Here is a 12,944-nt window from a genome sequence, read left to right on the forward strand (position 1 = left end):
GCTGTTCTCAGTGGTGGCAGATGACAGAACAAGGAGCAATGGTCTCAAGTTGCAGTGGGGGAGGTCCAGGTTGGATATCAGGAAAAACTATTTCACTAGGAGGGTGGTGAAACACTGGAATGCGTTACCTAGGGAGGTGGTAGAGTCTCCTTCCTTGGAGGTTTTTAAGGCCCGGCTTGACAAAGCCCTGGCTGGGATGATTTAGGATGATTGGTCCTGCTTTGAGCAGGGGGTTGGACTAGATGACCTCTTGAGGTCCCTTCCAACTCTGATATTCTATGATTCTATGATTCTATATATCTTGATACAGTAACAGAAGCCTGGGCCAAAAGCACAAACGGTATGAAACAAATATCCATGATCTACACGATCAAAGGCCCTTCTCTTGATCAAAGGAAATCAACCCAACATGTAAATCATGCATTTTTTTAGCCCAAAATTATATCCCACAATAGGAAAAGATTATCAAAAATGGACCTGTTGGGCACACAATAGGTCTGATCTGGGTGCATGAAGCAACCATATATTTCAGTCTATTTGCCAAAAATAGTGAAAAAAGTTTATGGTCAGAGCAAAGCAGGCACATAAGTTACGAATTCTTCATCTCCCCAAGATCCCCCTTCTTAGGCAACAGGGTCAGAGCTGTTCAATGACATGAGTGACAATATCTTCTCTTTGATGTTCTCCTGAAAAATCTGGAGCAAGTCATGCCCAAGAAGGCTCCAAAAGGCCTTATAAAGCTCAATAAGCAAACCATCAATACCAGGTGCCTTCCTTGGAGCAAAACCACTTAGGACAGAAATTCTAATGTTGAAATCTACACGGATCCTCAAGGAGCCACCAAGTCTAAGATGGACACAGGCTCTGCAGCATACAGGTCTGAGAAAAAATTCAAAGCAAAGTTCCTAATCTCCACATGCACTTTGGTCATCAGTTTTTTTTTCAATCTGTACCATTTCTGTTTGTCATACTCGGACACAGACATGTGTCTCATAGTATACTGAGCAGAGACCAAAGAACAGATTAATGGCAGTCTGCCATCTCTACTCCATGTTTTCCCTCGGTCTTATCCAGAAACCTACCAAGAGCATCCTGGGTATGTCCCCCCTCAGGTTGTTCAGGACCCAAAGAAGCTGTGAGTTCATCATCCCCCACACTCTCCCCAGACTCAGAATCTGGAGGGAGGGGGCAAAACTAATATCTGCCCACTTCTTATTTATGATATCACCTGAAAGTGAGAACAGGCGTTTGCATGGGACTTTTATAGCCAGCATTGCAAGGTATTTACGGGCCAGATAGATTAAATATTCATATGCCCCTTCATACTTTGGCCACCATTCCAGAGGATATGCATTAAAAAATTATGTGTTAATTAAATTTGTAACTGAATGGTTTGGGGGAGAATTGTATGTCTCCAGCTCTATTTTACCTGCATTCTGCCAATATTTCATGTTATAGTAGTCTCAGATGATGGCTCAGCACATGTTCATTTTAAGAACACTTTCGCTGCAGATTTGACAAAACTCAAAGAAGGTACCAATGTGAGATTTCTAAAGATAGCTACACAGCACTCAACCCAAGATTTAAGAATCTGAAGTGCCTTCCAAAGTCTGAGAGGGATGAAGTGTGGAGCATGCTTTCAGAAGTCTGAAAAGAGCAACACGCTAATGTGGAAGCTACAGAACCCAAATCACCAAAAAAGAAAATCAACCTTCTGCTGGTGGCATCTGACTCAGATGATGAAAATGAACATGCGTCAGTCCGCACTGCTTTGGATTGTTATCGAGCAGAACCCGTCATCAGCATCACCCCTCCGGAATGGTGGTTGAAGCAAGAAGGGACATATAAATCTTTAGCATATCTGGCATGTAAATATCTTGTGACGCCAGCTACAACAGTGCCAGGCGAATGCCTGTTCTCACATTCAGGTGACATTGTCAACAAGAAGCAGGCAGCATTATCTCCTGCAAATGTAAACTAACTTGTTTGTCTGAGCAATTGGCTGAACAAGAAATAGGAGTGAGTGGACTTGTGGGCTCTAATGTTTTATATTGTTTTATCTTTGAATGCAGTTATTTTTTGTACATAATTCTAAATTTGTGAGTTCAACTTTCATGATAAAGAGATAGTACTACAGTACTTGTATTAGGTGAATTGAAAAATACTATTTCTTTTGTTTTTTACACTGCAAATATTTGTAATAAAAAATAAAAATAAAGTGAGCACTGTACACTTTGTATTCTATGTTATCATTGAAATCAATATATTTGAAAATGTTGAAAACATCCAAAGATATTTAAATAAATGGTATTCTATTATCATTTAGCGGTGCGATTAATCGCATGATTAATCTTTTAAATCGCTTGACAGCCCTAATCTTTAATAAAAGATTATATGATATGATAAAACCTCCAGGAATACGTCCAACCAAAATTGGCAACTCTACAACCACCACAAAACTAAACAAACACAAAAAAACCAAAACCCCATTTTCCCACAGAAAGAAACACAGGGAGAACAGCAGAGCGCACACACTCTCAGCATCCCTCCCAAATACTCCCACAATCCTTTGAGAGAGAGAGAGAGAGAGAGAGAGAGAGAGAAGAAAAAACCCTACAACTGTCCTCTCAGAAAAAAGCCTAGGAAAATAGACAAGACTTGCAGTGTGCCCTGCAGATCAATAAACCTGGGATCTATCCAGCTCCCTGGGGGGAAGAGAATTCCAGGGTCAAAGACCAGCTCCTCAGAACACCCTTACCCCCAATCTTTACATGTATAAACCTAGCTCATATATCCCAGAAGATTTCAACTTCTGGGTTGGAGCACAAAATAAGAGGCAGCCTCAAAGATGCACAGGACCATACCGGGCCTCTTCCATATCAGGCCTCCTCACTCTTATATAAGGTCATAAGATTTCTCACCTGGAATTCAACTTGAGGCAGTCCTTTCTTTCCCCATCCTATCTGGCAAAAACATAAACAGTGTTACGGCTCTACCATTCAGGAAGGCAAAAGGTTAACATCTTTCAATCATAGGTAGCATCTGAACCCCAGTCCAGTCACTTCCTCTCAGGGAGAAAACTTCAAAGCAGGAACATAGAATGTAATACTCGAAGTGACACTCCCTGAGGGGCCGTGGGAGGGATGCAGGATGGGAGAAGAGAGGATTATGACAAACAGGATTACCGGTGCGTAATCTTTTTTCGCTGTACGTCTTTCCTCACCCATCCTACTCAGCAACACTCTGTAAAGACTATGGATGTAACAAGCAGCGTTATGCCAAAATTGGGCTAACCTGTAGTAGAACCTAATGTACTACCCAGCCAAATTTGGTATCCAGCAAAAGTCAGAACCAGCTGGCAGTGGCAGTCATGACTAGATGGTCAGATCACAAATAGAAAAGACAAAGCCTGAAAGGAAGTGGGCAGAGTGGGGTTTATATGCCACCAGTGATTGACAGATCTTTGACTCCTGCTTCCTGACTGGTAGAGCCATAATACTGTCTGGAAGGGCTGCTCTCAGGCAGGATGAGAGAACAGGAACACATGACAAATGGGTTTTTCTATATAGCTATTTTACCATGACAGTAACCATGCTTAGAAACATTTCCCTCAGTTCACATTACTTCGGTCTTTGCTGTATTCCCATACTTCCTCATAGTGCTTGCTGGACAGGTGTAAACCCCCACTGTGACGCTGTGAATTCTCACTCCACAAAACAGCAGCAGTGCTGGGGAAGGCGGGCCTGCCCCCAAAGCTGTGACTGGTGAGGCAATGAGCAAACAGGAGTTGGGCAGAGAGATGGCAAGAAATCCCACCCAGTTTCTAGTGGCGAGCACTCCTGGAAAGAAGGAACGGCTGAGGCAGAGGCGGTGCAGGAACACCTGAGAGCTTATCCTGGATGGGGGAACAGAGCCAGAGAGCAGCCTGAGCATGCAGCCCAAGTGAGCCTGCACCATGTGGCACATGAGAACCGACCAGACCCCAAAGCGAAGGAAACTGTGATCCGTGACTGAGGGACGGAGCAGGGCAGTGCAAATGCACAGCACCCTTTATGTCCCTCACAATTAGGTGGTACGGAACTCTATGGTGCTGTAGCTACCAGAGAGACAGTTCTGTGGCAGAACCCACAGCTGAGGGATTGCCTTGGGGACCAGATCCAGGGAGCAGCAGAGACCCAGCAAGGAAGCCCAGGTCAGCATCAACACTATGGTACCTAATGCAGCAAACACTGTTGTGATAATTGGACTTTCAAATTAAGCCTAATTATGAGCTCAACTATGGAAAGTGAATGAAAGTTCATAAAGTGTCACAATAACCTATAACAACAAAGGTCGATGGGAAAAGTTGCCAAAGGGACACACAAAAACAATTCAAACAAAAAGGCCTAGTGATAAAATTCAAGGACTATGTTAAAATATGCGTGGCAAACAAGACAGTGTGAGACCGAAAAATCAATTAACCAAAATTGGTGTCAGAAATTAGGCCTAATCAGTGGACAAAATAATGACAGGAAGGGCTATTCCACCCATCTCTCCATTTTGGGTCCTTAAAGAAAGATACTCTGGAGAGAAAAATTAGCTACAGGAGTCAGCTTCACCATCAGAGCTGCCACCGTCTCCTGGGATCCTGCTGGGACTTCGTTATTCTCATTCTGAGAGCTCTCCTGAACCGACCAGGCCAGAGAGAGACCCAGGTGACATTGCCACCTCTACCAGCTCCAGTTGAATCCCAACGACCCCTTGGGATATCAGACGTGGTTCTCTCTCTTCATCCCCACCCCCAAATGTATCCTTTTCCTTCCCTGCCTTATCTCTTCTCTTTCCTGTCTCTCTCCTTTTTCCTTTTGTCTAATAAGAGTCTGGCTTAACTGGCCAAGACTGCATATTTTGAAACACTGCCTGTGACCCAGAAAAAGGCAGATAAAACCAATGTCCTAAGCAGCCCAATGCTGGTATGAGTTTGCCAGGTCTCAGAGTGGCTAATAAGACAAGGTGCCATGCCTGTGTTTTTCTAGCAGTGAGGTTGCAATGAAAGAGAGAAGCTGCGTTTTCTCTTTGCTGTTCTTTTCTCCCCCTTTTGTGTTGTGTTTGTCTTGCTTTTTCTTCTTAGGAAAAGGACTGGACTTTAACAACTACAGCAATAACAACTGCTTCAGCCCATCTCAACTAACAACTTCTCTTTTCCCCCCAAAAAGGACAATTGTTACCATCTTTGATACCATCTAAGAGATTGTATTCTCTTAGGGAACAAGAGATGATGTAAAATTAAAATCTTATCCAGTACTTCACATTTCAAATGCTTTAACTGTTTTTTCTTCTTTTTCTGTATCTTTAATCAAACGTTAAAAGGCTTTTTAATAACGGGTTTGCCATAGTACTAAGCAGGCTGAGGTCACTATCTGCCAAACCCCGAACTGTGTTTAAAACCATTTAATGTTGGACAGTGACTGGGTTATGTTAACACCTTTGATGCTGTGGGCCCATATATTTCATCTAAATAAACACAACACCCCCAGACTTGGCACTCTCAAGTCACACTGTAGAGAGGCTGGAGCTGGAATTGGTCTGTTGCTGATAAAATAAAGTATTTGTACTGATAATAGTACTGGAGTGATTCCTGGGTGAATTCCTGCCTTCCCAACAGCAGGAAAAGGGGTCTCCACCCCATGGCAAGGTGTGGGAGTCTGGGTCCCACTGCTAGCAAGGAGAGCCCCCACTGGACAGTACCCTTTTTTGAATCTGTGATGCTAATACTGTGAATCCCGAGGTAACAGTAGCTAAGCCAATTGTCAGGACTGACGAAGTTCCTTCCCAAAGATGAAAACTGCATATACACATAACTAAATGCCCCTCTGCACGAGTGGTAGCAGAGTATTTGTTCATTTACTCGGAGATTTGCAGACAATTTTCAGGCACGTAAGGTCAGGACTAGTAATCTGAACACAGAACAAATAGGCAGGAATTCCTGAGTTCTAATCTTGTTTCTAACACAGATTCCCCCTGTGGCATTGAGCAAGCCACTTGACCAGTCTGCCTCAGTTTCCCCATCTGTACAATGGGGATAAGAATGCTTACCTGCCCTCACCATGCTGTTCTGGAGATTAGTGTGTGTAAAGCATTCTAAAAAGAGTAAAAAAACCTGCTAAATATTTGTATTAAAACTACAGAAAGCACAAGGAGCTCTGAGTATTATGCTTGGACACTGGGGCCCTCTTGCAGCAAAGTATATTTTCCCCCTGCAGAACAACTACAAAATAAACAGCAGGTCACTAAAACCAGAACATCAGTTTGTACATTGAGCTGAATGGAAACAATTCAGGGCGTCCATACTATATCACTATAAATGGGGCTTTGTTATACCGGAGTTCGGTATGGGCCAGTACAGTGCCCTTCTCTGCTGCCACAGAGGGCTCCTTGCCATTCTCCTGTGCAAGGGAGAAGAGTGTGAATGCAAAACAGCAAGGCAGTGGGTGAGTCTATGGCTATATAAGAGCAAGGCTCTATGAGTCCTGTGTAATAGTCCCGGAGTGGCAGCATGAAGGAAATGGGAGGTGGAAACTGTTTGGGTGTGCTAGGGGAGACATGAAGGCAGGGACAGAGGACCCATGTCTATGCACATCTCACATCAAGGACTACAGAGGCTATATAAGACATTGAGCTGAAATAGACTCTGTGGCACAATTCCAAAGCTTTCAGGGCAGAAGAGGGAATTCTTCATGTGCCCACATATCTGACCAGCACATAGTCTGGTCACTCAGGCAAGGCACTGTACAGAGGACTTGGCCCTGTAAGCAGGTTCCACTCAATACATTATTGAAGGGATACACAGCCAAGAAAATCAAAAGCAGAATCCAGCGTACCGTCGTAAATATTTCCTGCTAGTATCTTAGGTGAAAAGTTCCAGTCTGGAGACTCAAACAAAGAAAGCTCTAGCCACAGAGAGACCGATATAAAGCTGTCATGCCCTGATATTAAAACCTGCAGTGTTTTTATATCAAAGAAGTCTCGCCATAACTATTTTGTCTGAGACCAGAACTAACTTTTAACACCCATCGTAATCAGATAACAAATGATGCCCAAACTCTCCAAATTCCTGTAATAAGACTGACCCCCAACTCCCCTTTGCATGACTTCTCAGATAACAAAGATGTCAGCCTGTGACTCACTGAATCCACAGTATCAGTTCGTATATAACTAACAGTGTATAAACCACTGCCTCGGCTTAAATTGACAGAGATTTTTTAAACATAACATTACAAAGAAAAAATATCTGACCTGGTAAGATATTTGAGGAAATTAATCTTACCCCCATTCAACATCCGATAATAGCACATCTGACAAAATAAACAATTGCAACCAGCTGCAGGTGGCACATTAAAAAGGTTAATATAAATGTAGCAGCAATAAATATTAAATCCAACCATCTTTCCCACTCTCGGTCTCAGAATGATCCTTTTTCCATAGCATCTGAGTGATCAGTTTGCATCCATCATACTTAGCATTTATGACATAGTCCTAGGGAGGTACAGAATGATGGCCATGGGTGATGAGGAAGAGGATGGCTAACATTTCAGGTTGTTCTGTAAGCTGAAATGTTAGCCATCCTCTTAGAATCAGAGAATATCAGGGTTGGAGGGGACATCAGGAGGTCATCTAGTCCAACCCCCTGCTCAAAACAAGACCAATTCCCAGACAGATTTTTGCCCCAGATCCCTAAATGGCCCGCTCAATGATTGAGCTCACAACCTTGAGTTTAGCAGGCCAATACTCAAACCACTGAGCTATCCCTCCCCCATCTTCCTCATCACCAGTCAGGGCCGACTCTAACTTTTTTGATGCCCCAAGCAGCAAAAAAAAGCGCCGCCCCCCAAGCCCCCGCCCCCGCCGAGCGCCGCGCCGCCAGAACCCCCCGCCGAGCGCCGTGGCCCGCGCCGCCCCCCCGCCGAGCGCCGCCCCTCCGGAGCCCACCCGCCGAGCGCCCCCCCCACGGAATGCCGCGCCGCACTGCCCCCCCCTGCTGAGCGCCACACCGCCGGAGCACCCCCGCCCCCCCCACGGAATGTCGCGCCGTGCCTCCCCCGCCACCCCAAGATTGGCCGCCCCTTACCAGGTGCCGCCCCAAGCATGTGCTTGGTTGCCTGGTACCTGGTGCCGGCCCTGGTCCTAGGCCTTTACTTTAACCACGAGGCAGCCTTCCTTCACCACTGCATTAGTTACAGACTTAAGTGATGGCAGAGGGAGAGAGAACATANCCCCTGCTGAGCGCCACACCGCCGGAGCACCCCCGGCCCCCCCACGGAATGTCGCGCCGTGCCTCCCCCGCCACCCCAAGATTGGCCGCCCCTTACCAGGTGCCGCCCCAAGCATGTGCTTGGTTGCCTGGTACCTGGAGCCGGCCCTGTCACCAGTGGTCATCATTCTGGCACCTCCCAACAATTACAATACTGCCTTTTTCATTCAAAGATCTCACAGTATGTTACAAACTGTCCTTATCCCCATTTTACAGATAGTGAAAATGAATGAGAGATGTTAAGCAACTAGCCCTAAGTCACACAGCAAGCCAGTAACAGAGCTGAAAATAGAACTTAAACCTCCCACTTCTTAACTGCTTCTGTTAGATAACTGCTTCTGACAGAAAATATCATATTGCTCTGTATAAATCCATGGTACACCCACATCTTGAATGCTGCATGCAGATGTGGTCGCCCCATCTCAAAAAAGATATATTGGAATTGGAAAAGTTCAGAAAAGGGCAACAAAAATGATTAGGGGTATAGAACAGCTGCTGTATAAGGAGAAATTAATAAGACTGGGACTTTTCAGCTTGGAAAAGAGACGACTAAGGGGGGATATGATACAGGTGTATAAAATCATGACTAGTGTGGAGAAAGTAAATAAGGAAGTGTTATTTACTTCTTCTCATAAAACAAGAACTAGGGGTCACCAAATGAAATTAATAGGCAGCTGGATTAAAACAAACTAAAGGAAGTATTTTTTTCACACAATGCACAGTCAACCTGTGGAACTCCTTGCCAGAGGATGTTGTAAAAGCCAAGACTAAAACAGCATTAAAAAAGAACTAGATAAGTTAATGGAGGATAGGTCCATCAATGGCTATTCGCCAGGAGGGGCAGGAATGGTGTCCCTAGCCTCTGTTTACCAGAAGTTGGGAATGGGCATCAGGGGATGGATCACTTACTTGGTGATTACCTGTTCTGTTCATTCCCTCTGGGGCACCTGGCATTGGCCACTGTTGGAAGACAGGATAATGGGCTAGATCAGTAGTTCCCAAACTTGGTTCAGGGTTCGTACAATGTAAGCCCCTGGCAGGCTGCGAGATGCTTTGTTTACCTGAGCGTCCACAAGTATGGCTGCTCGCAGTTCCCAGTGGCTGCAGTTTGCCGTTCCCAGCCAATGGGAGCTGCGGGAAGCGGCGTGGGCCACGCCACCACTTCCCGCAGCTCCCATTGGCAGGGAACGGCAAACTGTGGCCACTAGGAGCTGCGAGCCACCGTACCTGCAGACACTCCAGATAAACAAAGTGTCTCAGGTCCTGCCGGGGGTTTAATCAGAACAAGCCGCGAACCAAGTCTGGGAACCCCTGGCTAGATGGACCTTTGGTCTGACCCAGTATGGCCGTTCTTATGTTCTCATGTTAAAGTAGCACGTACAGGCCCCACTGTGGTAAACACTTAACATATACATAGTAAGAGAGAATCCCTGTCCCAATCTTACAGTCTAAATAGGTGTGGCGGGTTGGAGAAAGGAAGTATTATGATCCTTATTTTACAGATAAGAAACTGAGGCAAAGAGAGATTAAATGACCTGCCCAGGATCACACATGAAGTCTGTAACAGAGGTGAGACTTGAAACTAGAGCTTCAGTACCAATCCCATTTTTTAACCATAAGGCCATGCATCCTCTCCTTTCCTATCCTTTTACTATTATACCACACTGCCTCCATTTACTCACATTAAATTTATAGCGCAAAAGGTTACTCTATTTACATTCCCTGCTATTGGCACCTAAACAAATGGGTTGCTTTCATATATGCTCTCCTCAGACTGATGACAAGTTAGTGTCTAAACTCCTTGCATAGAGGGAAGAATCAAAGAACATAGGCGTTGTGAATTCATGACCATACATCAAGAATCCTGGAGTGACCACTAGTTATAGGCCTTGAGCTGTTTCACATATAAGTAGTGAATAAATGAACAAACTCCCATGGCCAATTTTCACTACAGCAGAGTTTATAGGCCAAATGCTCTCTAATCCTATAGTTAATCCCTAGCTTCTTTCCTTGTCAGAGCCAAAAAGACTGTGCCTCAAAGCAAATGTACCTGACAGATGGAAGAGGAAAACACTGACACTGATCATTCCAAAACTCATTTAAAAAATGCAGCAATTGGTCTATTGTAATAGCAAGGTGAGTCGGAAAAGGCTTAAAAGGACATGGACAAGGAAATGTAGTTCAACAATGAGGCCATCTGCTTGTCTAACATACTGGACTTCCAGAACAAGAAGGAGAAAATGCCAAATTAAAAACGCAGTTCTATATTAATTACCGTATATACTCATTCATTAGCCCGTTCGTTTATAAGCCGACCCCCCAAGATGGTTAGGTAAAAATAGCAAAAACTGTATGACCCTTTCATAAGCCGACCCTATATTTCAGGGGTTGGCAAATTTTGGCTCCTGGCCGTCAGGGTAAGCAGCTGACGGGTTGGGATGTTTTGTTTACCTGGAGCGTCTGCAGGCATGGAGCCCCTCAGCTCCCTGTGGCCGTGGTTCGCCGTTCCCAGCCAATGGGAGCTGCAGGAAGTGGCGTGCCATTGGCTGGGAATGGCAAACCGTGGCCACAGGGAGCTGAGGGGCTCCATGCCTGCAGACGCTCCAGGTAAACAAAATTACAATGTATTATATATTCAATTCAATGATTCCATAGAGTTTAAAATTATCAAATTTTGGTGTTGACCTGTTTATAAGCCAACCCCCGCTCTTTGATGCGTCACTTTTTTTACCAAAAATATTCAGCTTATGAACGAGTATATACGGTAATTATAATTAATTAATTATATTATATTAAATTATATTATATTATATTATACTTCCAAATAATAGGCTGCACTCCTCCATCCTGTAGAATCCTAAAGAGCCAGTCTGAAATATTCCAACTCATGCTGAGTGACACTTTATGAGTGGTCCCACTGACTTGAGTGGGACCACTGACAGAATAAAATATATCCAACGTGAGTAAGGTTGTCAGAATCTGACCCATTATGGCAAATGCCTTTGTAATACATAGAGAGACAACTCAGAGCTGGTATGAGCAGAAGTCAATAGAAATGCACTTATGCCACATCTGAATTTGGGTTCTGAATGATGAGTGGGGAGGTGGTCAGATCAGAGGTGATGTTGATTTGCAAACACGGGGCCGGGGAAGGTAGCCGACGGTGTTTGCACTCCTTGAATCCTGGGGCTATGCAAGGGCCGCCCTTACCCAACACCATTATAAGTTAGTATGGCCTCGAGACGGCTCTACCTTACATTCCATTTCTCATGGCTGCCTACCAGCCCTGGGAAGCAGAAAATAGTGAACTTCAGCCATGTCTCCAACATACCCCTTCACATTACTCAAGGGACCAGCTGAAACTTGGAATGCTAAGGGATCACAGTCTCAAAGCAAATTCTTTCACCAGCCTGGAAAACAAAAAGTTGGTTTAGCTATTTTAAAATTAAACAAAAACAAAAAACAAAAAAAATCGATCTTGTCTGACTTTTTCCCATATTCATAGCTTAAAGATAGCATCATGCTAGCAAATGAATTTCTCAGAGCAATTACAAGACTAGCCACAAGATTCCAAAAATAAGGAAGCTTTTGATACTTGTTCATTTTGTTATTCAGATGTCTCACTGATTAAAGTTTTTAGGATCACCGGAGACTTTAAAAGGCTGGAATTGAAATGGTAGCAATGTGAGCAAATCTCTGCATCTTGTTATAAATCTCCTTGAAATTACCTAATTTAGTAATTAAAATTAGTAATTAAAATTACTTCTTGTTCAGCCAATCACTCAAACAAGTTTGTTTACATTTGCAGAAGATAATGCTGCCCACTTCTTGTTGACAATGTCGCCCGAAAGTGAGAACAGGCGTTCACATTGCACTGTTGTAGCTGGCGTTGCAAGATATTTATGTGCCAGAGGCGCTAAAGATTCATATGTCCCTTTGTGCTTCAACCACCATTCCAGAGGACATGCATCCATGCTGATGATGGGTTCTGCTCAATAATTATTCAAATCAGTACAGACCAACACATGTTCATTTTCATCATCTGAGTCAGATGCTACTAGCAGAAGGTTGATGTTCTTTTTTGGTGGTTCTGGTTCTGTAGTTTCCACATCGGAGTTTTTCTCTTTTAAGACTTCTGAAAGCATTCTCCACACCTCGTCCCTCTCAGATTTTGGAAGGCACTTCAGATTCTTAAATCTTAGGTCGAGTGCTGTAGCTATCTTTAGAAATCTCACATTGCTACCTTCTTTGCATTTTGTGAAATCTGCAGTGAAAATGTTCTTAAAACAAACAACATGTTGGGTCATCATCCGAGACTGCTATAACATGAACTATATGGCAGAATGTGGGTAAAACACAGAGCAGCAGACATACAATTCTCCCCCAAGGAGTTTAGTCAAAAATTTAATTCACACATTATATTTTTAAAAAGCATAATCAGCATGGAAGTATGTTCTCTGGAATGGTGGCTGAAGCATGAAGGGACATATGAATGTTTAGCATATCTGGCACGTAAATACCTTGCAATGCTGGCTACAAAAGTTCCATGTGAACGTCTGTTCTCACTTTCAGGTTATATTGTAAATAAGAAGTGGGTAGCATTATCTCTCATAAATGTAAACAGACTTGTTTCTCCTAGCAATTGCCGGAACAA

The sequence above is a fragment of the Trachemys scripta genome, chromosome 3 (assembly GCF_013100865.1).
Source record: "Trachemys scripta elegans isolate TJP31775 chromosome 3, CAS_Tse_1.0, whole genome shotgun sequence".
Taxonomy (NCBI): domain Eukaryota; kingdom Metazoa; phylum Chordata; order Testudines; family Emydidae; genus Trachemys; species Trachemys scripta.